At 47.9% G+C, this 22086-nt stretch overlaps 1 long non-coding RNA gene across 2 annotated transcripts; it reads right to left on the minus strand.

Moving 5' to 3' along the window:
• Positions 1-2972: 2972 nt before the first annotated feature.
• LOC107282084 (uncharacterized) lies at positions 2973-7370 on the minus strand. Of its 2 annotated transcripts, XR_003238761.2 has the most exons (5): positions 7191-7317; positions 6939-7037; positions 6318-6404; positions 4354-4422; positions 3157-3297 (listed from the first exon to the last, which is right to left on the minus strand). It is a non-coding gene; the product is annotated as an uncharacterized lncRNA (long non-coding RNA). The 2 variants fall into 2 exon arrangements; XR_001548578.3 differs by lacking the exon at positions 6939-7037 and having other exon boundaries at positions 2973-3297; positions 7191-7370.
• Positions 7371-22086: the final 14716 nt, after the last annotated feature.

Raw genomic sequence — 22086 nt, forward strand, 5'->3', positions numbered from 1 at the left:
TCTTTTACTCTTGGAAGTTGAGGACTCCTAGATGGCTAGGTGTCACTCCCGAGCCACCGATCTACTTGTGGTTGGCCGGGAGAAGTTTGTGAAGGCCGGATCTCGCCTCCGCAAGAGAAGAGATACCTCTTAGTGAAAGGAGGAGTGCTTAGTGCAACCTCTTGAGGAAAGGGTTAGCTAAGACCCGGCTCTTAGTGAGCTCCTCAACGGAGAGTAGAATCCCCTCAAGGATTTGAACTCCGGGGAACAACTTTGGGAGCTACATCTTGGTGAAATTTCTTCATCCCTCTCCTCTAGCTTTGCTTGCTTGTGCCGCTATTGGTCTAGTTGCTGATTGTGCCTTGTATTTCCTGTTATAGTCTTGTAGATCTAGAGTTTTCATTTTGTGTGTGCGCTGCTCTGTGCATTTTCGGAAGTTCCGAAAATCATCTCGGAAGTTCCGAAAATTCCCAGCCTAGCTCCGAAAATTACTGCTTCCGCATTTCTTAAGTTTTAAATTAGCCTATTCACCCCCCCTCTAGGCCTAATTGACCCTTTCACTAATGATTTTTTTTCACAATTTGTTTTTATGCAGTACAAGATGAAATTGAGACGCAAATAGGGGATGCATGTCGGGATACCCGGTTTGAGTATGGTATCCCAAAACCACCCGCGACTGTCCAGGATTTCGATCGTGCATAGATTGATATACAGAACAGCTTTCGATACGTATACCCAAGTTTTTACAGAAATTATTATATAAAAGATAACTAAGACAGGTTTTAGGGGCCGACAGGCCAAACACACTCCCTACAAACAAAAGACCCAAACACAAAATAGGATAAAAACACCACAGGCAACGCCTGAGAGCAGATCGACCTAGAACAAGAACTCGTCAGCACCATAGAATTATTCCCCTTCCTGCGCCTCCTCAGGGAAGAACTGATCATCTGAACCACATTTTATGCAAGAGGTGAGTACCGAGGTACCCAGCAAGCCACATCCATAATAATACAAATAGAATATATGCAAGGCGTACAAAGAATATAGTTCATCAAGGAGGTTTCATAACAAGCCTATTATAAATAGTTTTTCCCTACTTTATCAAATATTTTATTCGCAAACAATTGTAAATCATCATTTTAAAACGGTAGCAATATTAATCACCATTCATCCTCATCTTCATCATATTCCATATTTGAATTTAAAATCTACTCATACCATGATAAATAGGAATCACCCAATGACATAGCTTCTTAACCGGAAGCACGACACATTCGAATGATTTAAGACTCATCTCTGCAGAGACTGCCCAGCTTTACCCACCTGATGTCAACAACTAGCTAGGCTGAGGACAACATAGTCGTTCGAGAGTCCCACTTACTACTAGTTACTGCTCAGTAGGATATTGATCCGTCCTAGCAGTCGGGCACTTGCTGGGCCTAAGCAAGGCTAGACGGTCGCTGCTTTCACGGGTTCTGTAATATTTGTGATGAACAATTGGCTATGCAAATGATTTAATCGTTGAATTGGTTTGAAAATATGTGTGAATGTTGGTGTGAGTGCGTGTGACTAATGTGGGACAGGTTGTGATATCTGTGCCCAGAAACGGTTGTTTTGTCTGATTATGTGCAGGTGACTTGAGGTCAGCCTTGATCAATGGTGAGGACCGGGACTATGTTCAGGGAGAAACAGAGGTCTAGTGCGGTCGGGATACCATGTGAGAAGGTGACTAGAGTCAGGATTCTTTGAGGTCAACTTCGGTCAACGGTGAGGATCGGGACTAGACTCAGAGAGGAGTTGAGGTCCAGACGGTCAAGGATACCGGTTGACGAAGTTGGATACGAGATGGCATACGGTGGATGGACATCGTATGAGGAGAGATCTTCGCAACGGGCTTCACGAGGTGTGCGTGCAAGCATCGGTGTTCGCGAAGGAGATTGGAAGAAACTGGAGAGGAGTATATGGTGCTACAGTGCTTTGGGTTACTGTAGTATGCATATGTGTTTGCGTACTGTGGTGAGCAGTAGCAGCATATATGTGTGTGGTGCATATGCATGTCGTTGCATGCATGTGTGTGCTGCTTGGGTGAAGCAGCAGCAGGCAGCTCGGCCTGGGAGGAAGCAGCAGGAGCGAGCTGGCCTGGGATGTGCGCAGGAGATCGAGACCGGGTGCCATACGGAGATGGTGGTGTATTGACGTCGGATTGGTTTCCTGCGGCTGCAGTTCGAGAGTTTGGAGGATTGAGTCCTAGTGTGACTAGGAGTTGTTCTCCTACTTCCTACTTTGAGTAGGAGGTTTTGGGTATAAATAGAGAGGGAGGGGTGGCCTCCTGGGATCGGTTTTAGAGAGACACAAGTTGAGAGAAAGTTAGGGTTTCAAGTTTAGTTCGAGATTTTGGTGAGGAGTGCTGTTGGTGCACTTTGTAAACACTAGTTGATGCAATAAAGTCGAAAAGTTTCAATCTACATCTTCGAGTTTGTCATCTACCGGTGTTTCTGGGTCCCGACGGTCTAACCGGAGGGGTGTGCGCGGTCTGACTAGTGGGATAGCGGCGGTCTGACCGTAGGTGTTCAAGCGATCTGACCAGCGAGGTGTTGGCGGTCTGACCGGCGGCAGGAGGGCGGTTCAACCGGCGGCGACTGGACTTCGTCATCGACTTCGTTCGAGGGTAATCTTTAATTCCGCAAAAGATTTTGGGTTTTTGATTTTCGCTACCATTCATCCCCCCCTCTGGTAGGTTCGTTTGGTCTTGTACGATCCTACAGGTTCCACCGTTGTGGATCATGTCAACCTGGCCAAAGCCCCTTCCACATGTCCACCCCAAACCTGCTCATAGAGCCACCCTACAGTCTTTCATATAGTGAGACAATGTACTAGGCTAAGTTTGATTACTCAGTCCTGTGGATGGGCGCAAATTACATCATTTTCCATGGCATAGGGGTAGTCCTTATATCCGGGGAAAACCACCAAAACTAGCACAGGCCCGTGCATACTTCAAGTGTAAATATACACTTTCCACAAAATAATTATAACAACATTGTCACGCCCAGAAATTCACGAACCAGAATTTCTAAGCTGAATGTGCATTAAATCCCTATCCAGGACCAGCCAGGGTACACAAACGACAATTGTTGACCTACAGATCCACGTTTTACAAAAATAGAAAAGATTACAAAATGCAGCAAAAAAGATAAAACGAGCTAGACTTGGAAACTTGACTTCAGTAGCGGGGCGACTCCACTCCACAGGCAAACCTTGACGGCAGCGACGAAACCAACTCCAACAGGACAGCTCCCACTAGGAAGATCTTCAGCTCTGGTGTGGGGGAAAAGAAAGCAAGACTGAGTACTACCCACTGTACTCAGCAAGTCATACCGGAAGAGGAGGTATGATGCAGGATATAACCAAAGGAGGCTAAAGGTTCTTGTGCATAAAGCAGGCATTTCAAAGCAGTAGTTGAAAGCAGTAAAACAGTAGTAGTAATTAAGCAGTATTAACCAATTACTGTCTAACGCTACACCACGTTGCAACAGGCCCAACCAACCACCTGAACTACACCAGTTCATTAAACTAAACTCGGGGTGAGACTAATCACGGTGAATCTGGTTGATCGCCCATAACCGCGGGCACGGCTATTCGAATAGTTTTACTCTGGCCAAAGGTGTACAACTGTACCCACAAGACACGATTCCACACATGTCGCCATACCCCGAAGTATCATCATGATACTGCAAAGGGGGAAATCGTGATAAGACCCTCCACATATCCCTCCCCTAACCATCCACACCACGCTAAGGTTTCACCCCCACCCCTCAAAAGGCAGTGGGCGGTCCCCTCTTGCGCCGCGATGAATCCGGCAGCTGGACAACCGGACACCCCGGCCGACCCAACTCCATCACGCCCACCCTCGCCACCGGTGCCTAGGAAAGGGTCGAGCTATACTTCAGATCAAGCAGTTACCCACTCCCGCTTGTGGTAAGCACGGTAAGTCTCCCAGGGTTTCCCGTGAACCGGTGCTTAACTGCCATGGGTGCGACCAGCAAAACCATGCACCCACAGCCCACCATTCAGTGTATTTTAATTAACTAACACCATTGCGGTGGCACCAATCCAAAGCTATGCTCGTAGACAAAGTCTATGTAATAATGTGATCCCCATTTGTGTACTAGTTGAACTAAGCATGGCTAAGCATTTCCTAAGCCAACATCTAGTCATTTTGATACCCAAGTTATCAATGGCATATGGTAAACAATATATGGCTGAGTAATAGGACCCATCCCACATGACATTGTAAAAGAATGCAATATTTAATAGAAATGCGGGATATTTGTAAATTGGGTACAATATGATCAATTGTATTGCATGACTTGCCTTGCTCTCGAACCGATGAGACCTCAACAACGTCTTCGAGAAACCGCGGATCGACGAAACGGCCGAATTCTACGCGACAAACAAAGCACACAAGCAAAACATGCTATAAGACTACTGAAACAGGAAACAAAACCATTTTTAATGGATTCTTTGCATTTTTCTTGACTTACTGAGACTTGAATGGACTTAAACGGAGCTCGGATGAATTACTTATGAATTTTAGAAGATAAACTGTGTTTTTACTAATAAAGAAAAAGTCCTTAATTATTTATTGCGCAATAAATGCCCAGGGCTGACGTCATCAGGGGGGGCGTCAGCACGTGGGCCCCATGGGTCAGCGGCACAAGGCGGCCGGTCCACCGTGGACCGGGACCACGCGGGTGGTCCACCGGCGGTGACCGGCGGCGCGGGAGACGGCGGCGGCCGGCGCGAAGGCGGCGGCGGCGGCCGAAGACGACGGCGCACGCGCGGAGGGCGGCGGCGCTCATGGGAGAGAGGGAAGGAAGGAGGAGAGCGGATTCCTCACCGGCGAGCACGGCGGCCGGCGCGAAGGAAGAAAACGGCGGTGATGACCGGCGATGCCGAGGCGCGGACGGGCAGCGGCGGCACCCTAAGAGAGAGCAGAGAGGGGTTAGGGGAAGGGAAGGCGACCACGGCGGCTTGAATTGCTGGCCGGAGATGGAGAGGAGAGAAGGTCTCACCGGCGCGCGAGGAGAAAAGGGCTCCGGCGTTGTTCGGCGGCAACCAAGCGGCGGCCGAGGTGCGGACGGGCTCTGTGAGCGCGACGGCGGCGATGGCACGGCGCGGCGGCAGCGCGCGGCCGGAGATGGGCGGCAGCGGCGGAGCTCGGGTGTGACGGCGCGGGCGCGGTAGGGGGCGTGGGAGAGGACGGCAAATGGGGGAAACAAGGGAGGGGACTCGGGGGAGGGTTTTTATGGGCGAGGGAGGGGCGGACATGGCCGGGGAGATGGTCGAAACCGCCGGCGACGTGGGGAGGAGAGAGAGAGAGTGGGGTGGGATTCAAAATGAATCCCGCCCACTTCGTGCGTGCGCGCGGGCGGGAAAGGCGGAGGAGTGGGGCGGCGACGTGGGCGCGCGGCACGGGCGGAGTGGGGCGCGGAGAACGGCGGGAAACGGCGGCAGCGGCGTGGGCGGTTTCGACGGCAGCGGCGGTTGCTGGAGGTAGGAGACGACCGACAGGTGGGGCCCACCTGTCGGCGTCCCAGAGAGAGGAGGGAGGGGCGCATGGGCCGTCCCAACAAAGGGGAGGCCGAGCGCGGGAGGGAGTGGGCCGACGGCCCAATAGAGAAAAAAGAAGGAAAAGAAAAAGGAAAAGAAGAAAGGATTTTCCAGGGATTAAAAATATTGCGCTTGCTCATTTTTAATTGGTTAAAATTATTTCCAAGGCTTTGAAAATTCCACTAAAAATCCTGTTAATATATTGTGACATGTGGAACCCAAGAAAAATTCCACCATGCCGAATTTGATTATTAAATGCATTTATTAATTAGGGATTTAGCTCTAGGTTAATTTAAACAATTTCTTCGAGCAATTTATTTAGCCAATTTTTAAAGCAAGGAGAGGGGGAAACTTCAAGGCGTGACAAACATGCACGGTCTCACACACCACAACATCCATCGTCACCCGGAATTAATCTTCCATATCACTCTAGGCGAGTGACTTATATCAAATAACATATTTTATATCACCCGTCACGCCACCACGTGACGACGGGTAAACTATGTATATGAATATAGATATTTGGTGGTCTTATCCACTAGGTTATCAAAGGGGCGTGATATAGCAATTCATGGATTTGGCCAATAATAACAATGTAATAATGGGTAATAACTAAACTAATAAGTTTATTCAAAAATAATTTATACGCAAAATAATTTATATAAAATAACTAAGTGGTTCTCTACTAGGTTTCAATATGATCAAAGATTGGAACTGTGGCTTGCCTTGTGGAAGGTGGCCTTCCGAAGCTTCAGCGTAGCCTTCTAGGTCCACTTCAGTTCCTGTGAGTCCGGTGGAATCTTCAACACCATCTAACGTACGCACACGAAGAAACGACCAAATAAGCCTATAATAAAAATACTACAAATAAACGATAAAATAAATATTGTGAATCGGAGCCAGAACAAAAGAAAATGATAAATCAAGAGTTAACTTGATTTGGATGACAAAAGATTTATTCTAGGGTTATGATTCATGGTATGTGTAGTAGTGGTTGCAATTTGGAATTAATGCTATAGATGACAGAGGTGAAAACTGAAATTGATTTGGAGTTTTAGAGCTCGAACATGAGAAAAACATCCTAATGGAATTGTTTGGACTGGTTTATTGTGGTTAGGCACTATTTAGGTGGTTTTGATGGGATTGGTTGGGTTCAACCAATAGGAAACAGCGCTGCCGGAACTGTTCATGTTCTTCCCGTGGCTTTTCACGTGAGTAACAGAGGTAGAGAGAAAAGCTCTAGAGCTCCAGTGAGGGAACGGCGATGGATACGATAGCATGACGTGTTCCACAGGCTGACACCCCCACAGGACGTGGACACTGGGCTGGAAGACAACAGAGCTAACCGGAACGCGAGTTCCAGATCGGGAGCTATGGTGACACCGGGCATGGAAGTGGCAGCTCCGGTGGCGAACGCGGGCAGGTGAGTGCGTCAAAACGTGTTCCTGGATGAGAAGGTTCCATTTTTGTGGTTAGTTGATAGAGATGAAGCGTCGGCCATGCCGACCTCGGTGGCAGCCATGGTGGTGGACAGGAGCACGATAGGAACCCGATAGAAGCAAGGAAAGAAGGGGACAAAGGTTATTGAGAATTCTCACCGATGAGAGGTGTTCCTGCGGTGCTGTGGTGCAGCAGCAGAGGGACGACGACGACGAATCGGCTACACAGCTGGCCTTGGCTGTGGCTGAGGAAATTTTGGGATGAAAACGAGTTTAACGCTTCCAGGGAAAGAAGAAGAAGGAGAAAAAGGAAAAGAGTGCAAGGTCTAGGAACCGACCGGGGAGATCGATGGCGAGGCGAGCTCAGCCTCTCGCTATGATTTGCGCGACGGCTAATGGAGATCGGCGCGTGGCTGATGTGAGGCGGCACGGGCGGGCGTGTGCGAGCACGGGAAGGTCGCGAGGCTGCTTGCGTGTAGCGCGAGAGCGGCCCTGGATGGCGTCGGCCTGCAGAGGCTCGGCTGGAGCCGGGCTGCCTAGGCTGGGCCAGGACATGGGGTAGAACAGCCCAACACAGAGAGTGACCAGGGAAAAGGAAATCCGGAATATGGGCTGGATTGCAAGGAACTCGGTCCGAGAAGAAACACAGTGATCTATTTGAATTTTTGGAGAGATTTTTGTATAGAAATTTGGTAGGATATTTTTGAATAGGAAATCGTTAAGACTGATTTTTAGAATATTTGAATGATGACTCCGGGATAACTTAAAATAAACACGAGCTCTTCTGATGATTTTCGGAATTTTCTCTGGATATCTCAGATTTGGTTTGGAGAGGGAAACTAAACAAGGTTACGTGGGAGTCGGAAACTTAGAGGGAACAAAAGAAATATAAGGATTGGGAGGCTCCAATTCGAAAGAACGAAGAACATTGACTTTAAATATTTTCACAAAAATTTTACCCTGAAAAATCTAGTATGTTACAATGCATCATGCTGTATATAGAAACAAGGTACAAAATGTGTAACTAGGAAATGTAAATTCAAGTTTATAGGGAAGTAACTTTGCATGTTTCTAGGAAGTAACTCATTGAATTGTTACAAGTAACTTTCTGCTAAAAATACACTGAGACTCTGTTAAAATTGCTATGAGAATTAACCTAATGCACAGTGAGAAGTTACTTAATACACAGTGAGAAGTAATTTAGTGTACTGTAGGAAGTAACTCATTGAAGTGTTAGAAGTAACTTTTTGTTAAAAATGCACTGAGACTTCTGTTAAAATTGCTTTGAGATTTCCAACACCATTACTCATGCCTATGTAACTAGGGAATGCAAATTTAAGTTTATTTTGGGAAGTAAAGTAACTTTTTGTTCAAATTGCTCTGAGAGGCAACCAAATGGAATGTATCATGCTGTGTAAACTAGGGATTGTGAATTCAAGTTTATCTGGAAGTAAGTTGCAAGTTCATAGGAAGTAACTTACTGATTTGTTAGAAGTAACTTCCTGTTAAAATCGCTTTGAGATTTTGAAACACCAGTACTCATGCCTTTTCAATAACTTTTTTTCTCAGCAGCACTAGAAAGTGAATTTGGGGTATAAAGGAAGACAGAAAACAACACTACAGCTCATTACTTACAAAATTACAGCACATATTCATATGAATTCTTTTCTCGAAGAATACAGAAAAGATCTAAAAGTTTCTAGGTTAGTTCTATTTGTTTTTTTTTTTGGATGGATCTCAAAGAAGACAGAATTTGAACTTCATGTGTACTTTACCTGGATATTTTCTTGGATTTACTCCTCCTCCTTCCCCTCTTCCAAGATGGCGATTTTTTTCTTCTTAGATTTGCTCCTCCTCCTTCCCCTCTTCCAAGATGGCGATTTGTTTCTGATTTTTACCGCTGTGGCAACTGCGTGGCGATTGATGTCGCCGATGTCCGGATTTGATGGGTTGGAGCGGGGGAGAGAGGCGCATCGCGCTGTCTTAGCTGGGGCCCACGCCAGCTAGCGACGTGTGGCGTTGCACGGCGCTTGCGCGCGCAAGCGCGCACTTTCCTTTCCTTTTTGAGCCATGGCGCACGCGGGGGCCCGGGAAAACGCTGTTTCCTTTTTTGGCATGGGCGCGCGCACGTCGCGCGATAGGGCTATCGCGATACCGGTCTCGGTGTAGTCGCGTCCAAATGGAATCTAGGTACCTTCATCTACCTCCAGAAAAATCCCCTCTAATTTTATCATGTCCACAAATTAAACTATAGATTTAAAAAGTAAGGGGGAGAGAAATAATCTTGAAAATAACTGAAAAATCAATTTTCACTCAAAATCCTACCCATCCCTTACACCCACACCTAGACCACACCACCCTGGACCCACCTGTCATCATCTCTGGGTCGCTGTCCAAGTGTTCACCTCCTCCAGCCGACCAGAGACACATAGGGAGGGAGGGAGCACGCTCTGCCGCCCTTCAGAGTCCGAACGCGCGCGACGCGTGGCTATGACGTGTAGACGCCCTCAAAATGCCGAGCTCCTCCTCTACTCCTCTCCCTGACGCATCGCCAAACTTCACTGTCCACCCTGAGCCGAAGAAACCCAAGGAGAGAGCTCCAACTCTCCCTCTCCACCTCTCTTTCGTCGTCGGCCGCCGATCACCAACGAGCCGTCTCCATCCCTATCTAATTCACGTTCCGTTATCTTCTCTCCATGCCGAGCAAATCCTCTTTTCACTCCATCTTGTTTCGTCCACTGCAACGACGGGAACGTGACCTCGTCTACGGGAGCTCTAGAGCGTGCTCCAAGCGCCGCCGCAAGTGTCGAAACAAGATTTCGGCAATACTAAAAGGGGGTGGCTATCAAGCTGGAAAAGTGGATGAGTTTAGAGACAAGGAATTTTATACAGGTTCAGGCCTTCTTAATCAAGAAGTAATACCCTACACCTGTCCGGGGATTGATCCGCCGAGTGTATTATAGATCGTATGATCTTGGAGAAAAATCGTACCCCAAGAGGCACCCGGACCCCTCCTTATATAGGGGAGGAGTCCGTATTACAAAGTACAGCCCATATCCCTAACGGAATAGGTAGTTACAGATAAGATACAATCATAACCGACTAAGATCCCGGGTATTTCCTTGACAAACAAGTTTGGATTTTAACCCGAGTCCCTTTAAAGATAATCTATCTATATATGGCACCCCATACCCAGTCGGATATACATGCCGTGTAGGTATGGGGTATCCATAATCTCTACAGTAGCCCCTGAGACCTTTACAGTCGACGAAATAGTCTTCTCTCGTAATTCAAAACAATAATCCGAGTGCTCCAACTTCTTCTGCCTTGGTCTCCCGAGTACTAAAATCAAAGACTGTGAAGGGCTAAAATAGAAAAAATCAGGTGCATCAACTAGATGCACCTAATTAGGTGTAGCCCCCAACTATGTGATTAGTTAAATAAAAACTAAACACATAGTTAAAGTGCAACTAACATCCATCCGAGTGGTTTTACAACCGAATCGTCCAAGGTATCACATAGCTAAGCATATGCGACGTTTGATAAAACATCCAGCCGACTGCTTTAGCTTTAATACACAAAAAAGGAGATATAAAGAGACCCGAGTGAGAAACACTCTAAAGGTCTATAAATCAACACATATGATAAGAATCCGAGTAAAAACTCTCAAAAAGATCCATCAAATGTGATATAAAGCATGACAAACGATGAGTCTAAATAGCCTAAGTTATGACTCACGCCATGACCAAAATAAGCATATAACGTGCCGAGAAAATGACTACTCAAAACCAGTCATCTCAACAAAACCCAAACAGCTTTTGCAGCCTAAAAAGCTTGCAAAATTAGTATAACACTTTTCCGTTGGGCACCTTTTTATTTGCATCGTAGTAATTCCAAAGAATTATTTAACTGCGTCAAAAAGGATTTTAACAGCATTAGGCTATATTGTTGTGAGCAAATATTGCCGAAGCAAAAATGCCTAAGTCCCTAAGGATCACAACTTAGCCACGCCGATAGCAAAATTGGGCTGAAGTACTGTTTAGGCCCATGCCCATTAGTACTTCCAATACCCTAATGAAACAACACTGAAGATCAAGCGCCGTTTCGTCTTCCCCGCCGAAACCCTCGCCACTTTCCCCATTTTCTGCTACAGTACGAACCCGCGCCGGCGAAACTAGGGTTCACCGATTCGCTCCACTCCATCCTCCAAAACTTCACGAAAATCTCCCACACAACCACCGCATCAATCTCCCATTCATTCCTAGCCACACCCCGAACCAAATCACCTCATTCAGATCGCATCCATGGTGGAAGAGAGAGAGAGAGCTTTGAGAGTCAGTGGGCGCCCTCCGATGTAACGGAGGAGAACCTGAAGGAGATGGTGGCGCACGGTGTTCTTCCGGCAAAGGAGATCATTGGGTGGCGTCCAGCATACGGCGAAGCATTCCCAACTCCTGACACACATGTGGTCGTGGTATTTTCTCATTTCTTCTACGGCGGATTTTCTCTTCCGACCTCAAGTTTCTTCAGAGGAATTTTGGATTTCTATGGAATCAGCCTACACCACCTAAACCCCAATTCCATAGTCCATATCGCCAATTTCATCCATGCTTGCGAAGCTTTTCTGGGGATTAGGCCACATTTCGCTTTATTCCGCTGCATCTTCTTCCTCAAGCCCCAGGCAAACAAAAGCAAACCATGCGTAGTTGGGGGAGCCGGATTTCAACTGAGGGGGACCTTGAGCCAAAAATACTTCTCCATGCCATTCAAAACCTCGAACAAAGGTTGGCACGCGAACTGGTTCTATGTGCAAAACCCCAAGCCAGCGCTTCCCGGATACTCCTGTCTTCCCCCAGTCTATCGCGATACCTGGAACTCACTGCCGATGGGAGAAGAAGCCGCCCAAGCGCTCGACTTGTTTGATCGCATGCTGAAGCTGAACGAACAGGGTCTACAAGGGGAACAAATCACTCGGCACTTCATCAAGACCTTGTTGGCACCAATCAAGGAAAGATCTAGAACAGCCTTTGAATTTGACGGCAAGCATGACCCCAACCGAGAGAACCCAGAATCTCTTGAGTTCAAAATTATGCAGGAGAGGATGTAAAAAATCTTCTCGAATGCCATCGTGGTCAGCTATTCACACACGTTGCCAGTCATACCATACAACGCCTTCAATCCTCCCCCACCGGTATGCATCATACATCTCAGCCTCTCTCAAAGCATGCTTTTATTTTCTGTAAGGTAGGTTGAAAACTCGGAATACCATGCACAGGAATTTGCTTTGATGAAATCTGACCCTCCGATTGCTCAACGCCGCTCACCCCGTTGGAAGACAAGCCAAGCCAGTGGAGGGCCGAAAATCCGGTCTATTGATCAACCTGACACTTCAAAGTCGACTAACCAGTCTGACTCTCGTAAGAGAAAATTGGTTGTGAGTGACGACGAGGGCGATGACGCTGAAAAAGCTGGCAACAAAGGGATGACTGGAAAACAACCAAGATAAGCTAACCCAAAGAAGAAAACATCCAGTTGCCCTATGCCGAAAATCAGGAAGTCCTCCAGGTACAAATCATTTGGCCATTTTCCTTGTATTGCTTCTCACTCACTACTGAAGTAGCACTGATAGCATACCTCAAATTTGTAGGAAGCCATCTGACATAGATCCTTCTGGAAAAGACCCCGAGCCAACTGACACGGAGACGGGTCCTTCAAAGGAAACCGGGCCGACTGCCGAAGATCGCCCGAGTGATAATCAACCAGCAACCGACAATGTAGAGACTAGCAATGAGCCCCCGACTGGAAATCATTCTGCCGAAGCTGGAGTCGGCGCTAATCAGGAGCCCCCGACTAGTAACCGACTAGAAACCAGTTGGGTACAGAACAAAATAATGACATCCCGGAAGTAGAAGCTCAAACTAACAGCCCTCCCAAGACGGACACTGGTGCTGACTCTGGAACTAGTTCTCCTGTTAGGGTGCAAGGACCTGCTCGTCCCAGACCGGAAATTATCACAGGTAAACTAGTCCTCCAAACCTGCTTTGATTCGACAACCTTTATTCAATTACTTCACTATTACTCATGAATATATAAGGGCCAATGATTGGTGATGAAGAAGAGGTCCTCCGGGTACAATCGGCTGAAGATTCCCGCCCACCAATATTAGTCAAGTGGAGGGATGATGAAATGCGGCCACAAGGAATTGTAATAAATAAGCAGAGGGAAGATGAGGAAGTATGTCTACTGAAAAAGACACTGGGCCAAGCTACTCGTCTTGTAAATGTAAGTCCACTCTTACAGAACCTCAATCATCCTGTCGACCACTTTACTTGAACAGGGATAAATTTGTGGTGTAGAGAATCCATCTTAGGAATGAAGCGAAGACAGCAACCCTCGAGAAGTTAGTTCCACACCTTGGAACCCTTGAAGCCACCAGAGACCAGCTGCACGAAGCCAAGGAGCTTGCCAGGAAGACTGAGCATGATCTGAGAGACCGTATCACCAAGCTTCAAGACTCCAATTTCTCGATAAGCGGCTCATCAAAAGGTAACTCTCATCCTTGTCTGACTCATTTGATGTTGCTATCCATATGCTATCAACCAACAAGAAGCAATACAGTGCAAGCCGCAAAGATATCCGATCTGGAAAAGCGGATCAAGGCTCTGGAAAAGGATAAGGATGAATTGACAAAGCAGAGGGACTCGGCCTTGAAAGATGTCGAAGGTACTTGCAGCTGGAACTTCAAAAAATCACTCTTATCTTCATGCCCTCTTGCTGATGTGAATGTACTTGTGCAGATCGTAAAATCAAATCCTAGGCTCAATTCGACGTCTTGGTCAACAAAATCAAGAGGCTTGAAGGAGCTAGAGATGAAGTCGCCAACGCCGCTACACCACTCGTCCAAGCCATGTTCTTCAATAACAATGGTCCGAGTTCATTTGACATTGCCGAGATCTTCGACAAGCTGAGAATTGCTCCGGATACATATTTTAAGAATATCAAGGAAGCTGGAAGCATGGGAGCAAGCCTGGCGTTGGCGATGACCAAGTCCTTGTACCCGAAGATTGATATTAATGCCATTGATGGCTTTGCAGACGGGACAAGCAAAGAGGCTGCTCTTGACCTCATCAATGATGCACAAATAGCTGCTGATAAAATAGCTGCTGACGTCGTTGAGAGATTCTAGGACAACGACCTCCAGCCGACTAGATCTAACAATTCTGATGATGAAAAGACTGATACTGATTGATGTTGAATTCTAACAATGATGATGACGATGATGATGGAGTTACAATTTGTACAATACTGATGAATTTATGCTGTGCTTGATGATTTAAACTCAGCTCCTGATTTCTTAAAAGTTTTTGTCAAACCTTATTGAGCCTAGAACTCGCAAAAGTTGTTGAAAAACTTTCAGTCCTCATTGACTAAGCCAAAAAATCAAACAAGGCAATGATAAATCAAGTAAGCAAATTGAATTGATAAGAGATCACACTCCATTATTATTATAATAGCCCCCTGATAACTTCAAGTACAAACTTGATGTTAACGTTCAAAGAGGAAAATACAAAATGTAATGCCTAAGCATAACAACGACGGAGATGTTCAATGTTCCGAGAGTTGTCGACATGAGTACCGTCTTCACGTTTGAGTCGGTAAGAACCTGGCCGAGTAACCTCAGAAATTATGAATGGCCCTTCCCATAAGGGAGATAACTTGTGCCGATCTCGCGTAGTTTGAATTTTTCTCAAAACCAGGTCTCCAACTAAGAAAGCACGTGATCGAACATTGCGATTGTGATAACAGCGCATCCCTTGTAAATACCGAGCCGATTGAATTAAGGCTGCTTCACAGGCTCCTCCAGTCGGTTGATATCATCTACTCGGTCTTCTCCGTAGCGCTCCTCGCTGAAATTACGAAATCGCAGCAACTCAAATTCCGCTTCGCTTGGCAACATCGCATCTGCTCCATAGACTAGAAAAAACGGCGACTGGCCCGTGGCCAGACTGGGTGTGGTGCGCAGGGACCAAAAGATAGATGGCAACTATTCTACCCATTTGCCAGCATAGGGATGTAGTCGGTCGAAAACTCGTGTTTTTATTCCTTGAAGTACCATACCATTGGCACGTTCGACTTGTCCGTAGCTCATGGGGTGCGCTACAGAGGCATAACAAATTTTGATGCCGAAGTCCTCACAAAAATCTTTAAATACTCCGCCAGTAAACTGAGTGCCGTTATCAGTGATGATCCGATTGGGTACCCCAAACCGGTGCACAATGTTGATGAAGAAATCTCTAGCCTTGTCTGCCGTGATTGTGATGACCGGTTTGGCTTCGATCCATTTGGAAAACTTGTCAACAGCTACAAAGAGATGAATATAACCACCGACAGCCTTTTTAAACGGGCCGACCATGTCGAGCCCCCATACCGCAAACGGCCAAGACAACAGGATGGTTTGCAACTCTTGAGCCGGTAGATGAGTCTGCCGGGCAAAAAACGGACAACCCTCACATGTTCGCACAATTTTGTCAGCGTCGGATACAGCTGTAGGCCAGAAAAAACCTTGCCGATATGCCTTGCCAACTATGGTTCGTGCAGCAGCGTGATTGCCACAGATGCCTGAATGTATATCCTTTAGTAATTGTTTTCCCTCCTCCAAAGACACACAGCGTTGCAAGATTCCTGATGGACTTTTCTTGTACAGCTCGGTCTCATGTACAACATAAAGTCTGCTACGCCTGGAGATCCGCTCGGCTTCGTCTTTATCTTGAGGGAGTTCTTGTTTGGTCAAAAATCTTATGAAGGGCTCTCTCCAGTCGGCTTCAATCATGTTTACGTCTCAGGCGTCCGTGGCCTTGTTTATTTCTTAATTTGGTACGATCGGCTCATAAAGATGTTCAACGAACACGTCGGAAGGAGCTGTTTCTCGTTTTGAGCCAAAATTGGCCAGTCTGTCGGCTGCCTCATTATTATGTCGAAGAACGTGGGTTAGCTCGAGGCCATCGAATTTATCTTCTATTTTGCGTACCTCCTGCCGATAGGCAGTCATGTTATCATCAAGGCAGGACCACTCTTTCATGACTTGATTAACAACCAACTGAGAGTCTCCACGAACTATCAGATGCCGAATTCCTAAGGAGATCGCAATCCTTAGCCCGTGAAGAAGTGCCTCGTATCCCGCCACATTGTGAGACGCAGAAAAATGTATCCACAATACGTAGCTCAACCTCTCTCCAGTCGGGAAAATTAGAACAACCCCCGCTCCAGTGCCTGAAAGCCTCTTTGACCCGTCAAAATGCATAGTCCAATGCTCTATCTTTTCCGCAGGCGTGTCTTCTTGGCACTTGGTCCATTCGGCGACGAAGTCTGCTAAAGCTTGGGACTTGATCGAAGTTCGCGGCTTGAAGGATAGATCCAAAGACATCAACTCTAAGGCCCACTTTGTGATCCGCCCATTTGCTTCGCGATTGTGAAGTATATCCCCGAGTAGAAATGACGTAACCACCGTAACCGAGTGACCTTGAAAGTAGTGAGATAATTTCCTGACGGTAATCAAAACACCACATAATAGCTTTTGAACTTGAGGATATCTTGTCTTGGAGTCAGCCAAAACTTCGCTAACAAAATAAATTGGTCGTTGGACTTTTTGGATATGGCCTTCCTCCTCACGCTCAACAACCAGAACTGTGCTCACAACCTGGGCAGTTGCCGACACATATAGCAACAGCGGCTCTTGCGGATGTGGCAAAGCCAAGACCGGTGGAGTAGTGAGGAGTTTCTTGAAGTCTTCAAAGGCTTTTTGTGCTTCGGGCCCCCACTGGAAATTGTCAGTTTTCTTTAACAGCTTGAAGAAGGGCATCCCCCGCTCGCCGAGTCGTGAGACAAACCAGCTGAACGCCGCCATGCAACCAGTCAACTTTAGAATGTCTTTCTGAGAGCTCGGCGGTTTCATGTTGAGAATGGCGTTGATTTTCTCCGGGTTGGCTTGTATGCCCCTATGGGATACCATAAAGCCAAGCAACTTCCCTGACGGTACTCCGAAGATGCACTTTTCAGGGTTTAATTTCATCCTGAAAGCGCGGATGCTCGCAAAGGTCTCTTCTAAATCCGTGATCAAATCATCCTTCTGCTTGGTCTTGACGACTACATCATCAACATAGGCTTCAACGTTACGACCGATCTGAGTTGAAAAACATCTCTGGATTATGCGTTGATAAGTTGCTCCTGCATTCTTTAACCCGAAAGGCATGGTGATGTAGCAATAGACCCCAAAGGGTGTAATAAACGAAGTCTTTAAACAGTCGGACTCCTTTAGTCGGATCTGATGATATCCTGAGTAGCAATCCAAAATGCTAAGTAGTTCGCAGCTGGCCGTTGAGTCAACTACCTGGTCAATGCGAGGTAACCCGAAGGGATCTTTGGGACAAGACTTGTTGAGGTAATCAACACACATGCGCCATTGCCCCGTCTTCTTCCGAACTAGGATTGGGTTGGCCAGCCAGTCGGGATGAATGACTTCCTTGATGAAGCCTGCTGCTAACAGCTTGGTCAATTCCTCCTTGATCGCGTCCTTCCTATCTTGTACGAAACGGCGGAGTCGTTGCTTGATAGGTTTAGCATCTTCCTTAACATGTAAAGAGTGCTCACTCACCTCTCTAGGAATACCAGGCATATTAGATGGTTTCCATGCAAAGATATCTTTATTATTTTGAAGAAAGGTGATGAGCGCGCTTTCCTATTTACAATCTAACTCAACGCCTATTACAGCAGTCTTAGTAGGATCAGAGGGATCAAGAGGAATCTTCTTGGTCTTGGCGTCGCCTTCTCCGCTCTTTGTCATCTTGGTTGCAGGCACTTCTCCTTCGGTTGCTGTGGACGCGGCCAGTCGGATCTCTTGTCGGGCGAGCGTGATCTCGCGGGTCTGGGCCATCTCGCAGCTTTCCTTGTCGCAAGTGACGGCTTGCTTGATGTCGCTCCGCAGGGATATGACTCCTCGGGGACCTGGCATCTTCATCATCATGTAGGTGTAGTGTGGGACAGCCATGAACTTGGCTAACGCCGGGCGTCCGAGTATGGCATGGTACGCTGTCTCGAAATCAGCAACTTCGAAGCAAATATTCTCTGTGCAAGAGTTCTCCCGAGTACCGAAAGTAACCGGCAAAGTGCTCTGGCCGAGTGGAGTAGAAGACAGCCCGGGGATGACTTCGTGAAAGGGCGCGTTACTCGGTTTCAATTCCGTACAAGGGATCTGCATGTCATCCAGAGTCTTGGCGAAAAGGATGTTGAGTGCACTGCCACCATCGATGAGGGATCGTCAAAGCTTGACGTTGCGAACCACTGGGTCTAGTACCAGGGGGTACCGCCCCGGGTGGACCACTCGGTCAGGGTGATCCGAGCAGTCAAACTTGATAGCTATCTCTAACCACCAAAGATATTGGGGTGTGCCGGGCTGAACAGCATTGATCTCCCGTTCGGTCAGCTTTTGCTTTCGTTTGGATTCATAAGCCAAGGGTCCACCAAAGATGTGGTTAAGTTCCTTGCGATGGTCTTGAAAACCAGTCGGGGCATCATCTTCATCATCCTTCTTCTTTGACGTGCTTTGATCTCCGTCATTCGTCTTGCGTGCGTTCTTGGCGTATTGTTCTGCAAACTGCTTGTAGACGAAGCAATCTTTGGCCGTGTGATTGGAATTTGGATGATGTGGACATTGGGAGTTCATGATCTTATCAAAAGTGTTGACGCGCGAACGTTGTCGGGAGGATGGTGTAGTGGTTGCCACAAGTTCCTCGGGCTTGCACTTATGATTCTTGTGATTGGTATTTCCACTCCCCCCCTGTGGTCGGCATATCTGTCTTCGGCTTCCAAGTAGTGCCCGACTGCTTGGACGCGGTAATGGCATCTTCGGCTTTGGCATACTCATTGGCTTTTTCGAACATCTGCTTGACCGTCCTGGGAGGCTTGCGCCCAAACTTGCCGACTAGGTCATCGTGGCGAATGCCCTTAGTGAAGGCGGCGATGATGACGTCATCGGTGATGTCGGAGATCTTGTTGCGTTGCTCGGAAAAGCGCCGGATGTAATCTCGAAAGGATTCTCCGGACTTCTGGACAACGTTGTAGAGATCGAACTGAGTGCCAGGGCGTTCAAAGGTGCCTTGGAAATTGGCGATGAAGTGGTCGCGAAGTTCCGCCCAAGATCCGATTGTGCCACGGGGAAGCCCGTGAAGCCAGGACCGGGCAGAATGCGCTAGTGCTACAGGCAGATAGTTTGCCATAGCTTTGCTGTCTCCTCCTGCTGCGCAAATTGCAAGACCGTAGACGGTGAGCCAAGACTCAGGGTTAGTGGTGCCGTCATGCTTCTCGATTCCAGTCGGCTTGAAGCCGGCCGACCAATCCACTCGACGCAGGTCGCTTGTGAATGCAGCGACTCCATCCACGTCGTCGTCGTAGCGATCTGGTGAATGGTGGGGACGTAGCCTCTCGCTGCGCGGCGCTGGTTGATAGTTTCGCGAAGATCGATGGGACGCCTGCGATGCGGGGAGCGGGGACGTTCAGCTCGACGCTCCCTGCGTCGGTCAGGAGGCGAGTGGACGGATCGCTCGTTGTGGTCCCTACTCCTGCGACTAGATCCGGCACCGACGGCGCTGAGGCTCGGTTGGTGATAGTCTTAAGATCGAAGAGGGGGGACTCGACTGCCAGTCGGTGTGCGAATGCTTGCGGAGTTAATCGGGACCAAAGTTGCGATCATGGTCTTGGTCTGGTTCAAGATGTTGACGACGTGATTGGCTTGATTGAGTGCGTCTTCCATGAGGAGGGTGTCGAGGAGGGTGATCGCTGCAACCGCGTCTGTTGAGGAGTGTGAAAAACCGCAGTTCCCTTGACGTCTTGCTGCCCAATGAGTTCTCGTGCTCGTCACCTGGCATCCAAGGCGCGTTGTCGCCGGTCCTCAGCCTCCTTTGCAGCCCGTTCGCGCTCCTATTGCTCATGCTGCAGCCGTTCTCGCTCTTGTGCTTGGCGCTCCTCTTCGAGTCGGTGTCGTTCGGCTTCCTTTTGTACGCATTGTTCTTCTGCTTCCCGGGCTTTACGCTGTTCTTCCGTCTCGTTGTCGGCCATGAAAATGCCGAAGTAGAGAGGCGTGTAATTATCTTCAAAGTCTTCGCCAAAGTCGTCGAGGTTGCGGTAGTCGTAGCGGTAGCCGAAGTCGTCGTACTCAATGATCTCCGTTGGCCGTGAGTCGACGCCGGGGGAGCTGAGGTAGCCATCCAGTTGTTCCGTCAAAACTGTGCCGAGAGGCTAGAGTATGACGCCGACTTCCTTAGAGCTAGACTGGATCGGGGCCGAGGCCGGATCCCGCCTAGACCTACGGGAAGAAGACGCCCTTGTGGTGAAGACGGCAGCCAAATCATCGGGGAGTTTCATCAGGATTGGGGGATAAGCTCCATCGTCTTGATCATGTCGTGTTATAGTAGATTGGATCTCGTCCGAGTGGTTTGAGGCCAACTCGGCTGAGATGATCTTGGGGTAGATCTAAGCCGAGTTCGGAATACCGAACGGGGCAGAGACCTAGCCTCTTCCCGACTGGTTCGAATCCGAGTCGAAGAGAGAAATCTTGCCGAAGTCGTTGGTGATGAAGTCGAGGCTGCCAAACCAGAACGTCTGCCCGGGTGGGAAGACGAAGTCATTGATGCCGGAGACGAAACCCATCGCACTAATCCTCGAAGAACTTGACGCGGCCCCTACCTGGCGCGCCAACTGTCGAAACAAGATTTCGGCAATACTAAAAGGGGGTGGCTATCAAGCTAGAAAAGTGGATGAGTTTAGAGACAAGAAATTTTATACAGGTTCAGGCCTTCTTAATCAAGAAGTAATACCCTACTCCTGTCCAGTGATTGATCCGCCGAGTGTATTATAGATCGTATGATCTGGGAGAAAAATCGTACCCCAAGAGGCACCTGGACCCCTCCTTATATAGGGGAGGAGTCCGTATTACAAAGTACAGCCCATATCCTTAACGGAATAGGTAGTTACAGATAAGATACAATCGTAACCGACTAAGATCCCGGGTATTTCCTTGACATACAAGTTTGGATTTTAACCCGAGTCCCTTTAAAGATAGTATATCTATACATGGCACCCCATACCCAGTTGGACATACATACCGTGTAGGTATGGGGTATCCATAATCTCCATAGCAGCCGATATCGTCCTCGTTCCGACCGCTGTAGACCAAGCCGAGCCGAGCCGTCGCGCCAACGTCTTCTCCTTGATGTCCTCCTCAAAACCCCTCAAAAATCCCAGGCAATGGCGCGATTCCGCCTCCTCCGGTGAGCCATTGTTCGTTTACTCGCGCACACACCATTTCTCTGGACTCACTAACCTCATGGACACACATGCTGACATGCACGATAGTTCTTGGAGCCGATTGAGCTGTCGCCGTTCACCCCGGAGGTTCTTGCCGCAGCCGAGCCGTCACACGAGCTGCCGTCGTCAACTTAGCTTCGCCAGCCTTGTTTTACATCTCGGTCAGCACCCTGGACTCCTTAGAAAGCACATGCATGCACTCCCTTAGTCGATTCGCACCTATGGCACAACATGCCTACCCATGCCAAAACATCCTCCGCTCGGACTCGCCGCCGACGTTACTCCGGCGTCTTTTGGTCGCACCCCCAAACGAGCCATCGTTTGCCGCCGGCGAGCTCGAGATCGAGCTCGGCCATGGCGCTCTGTTCTGTCCAGGTCGCAGGGACTTTGGTTTGAGAATTTAAACAATTATAAGGTTCAATATGAAAACATACTAAACACTGACATATGGGCCTAGGACTGCGGGTTGGTTTCTAGAAATCTCAAAGGCCTTTTTGCATATTGTCCGTATGACTGATAGTGGACCACTAAAAACAAAATCTGAGATTATATAAGAAAAGTACCTAAAAGTTGTAAAATCCATATAAAATCAAATATAACTCTTTTTGAGATGATTCGAATTTCTGTGAACTCACCAAGTCATTAACTTTAATGTTAAGGAATAAAAACTTGCACTCACAGTACAAATTTCACCTCT

The sequence above is a fragment of the Oryza sativa genome, chromosome 9 (genome assembly GCF_034140825.1).
Source record: "Oryza sativa Japonica Group chromosome 9, ASM3414082v1".
NCBI classification, from domain to species: Eukaryota; Viridiplantae; Streptophyta; class Magnoliopsida; order Poales; family Poaceae; genus Oryza; species Oryza sativa.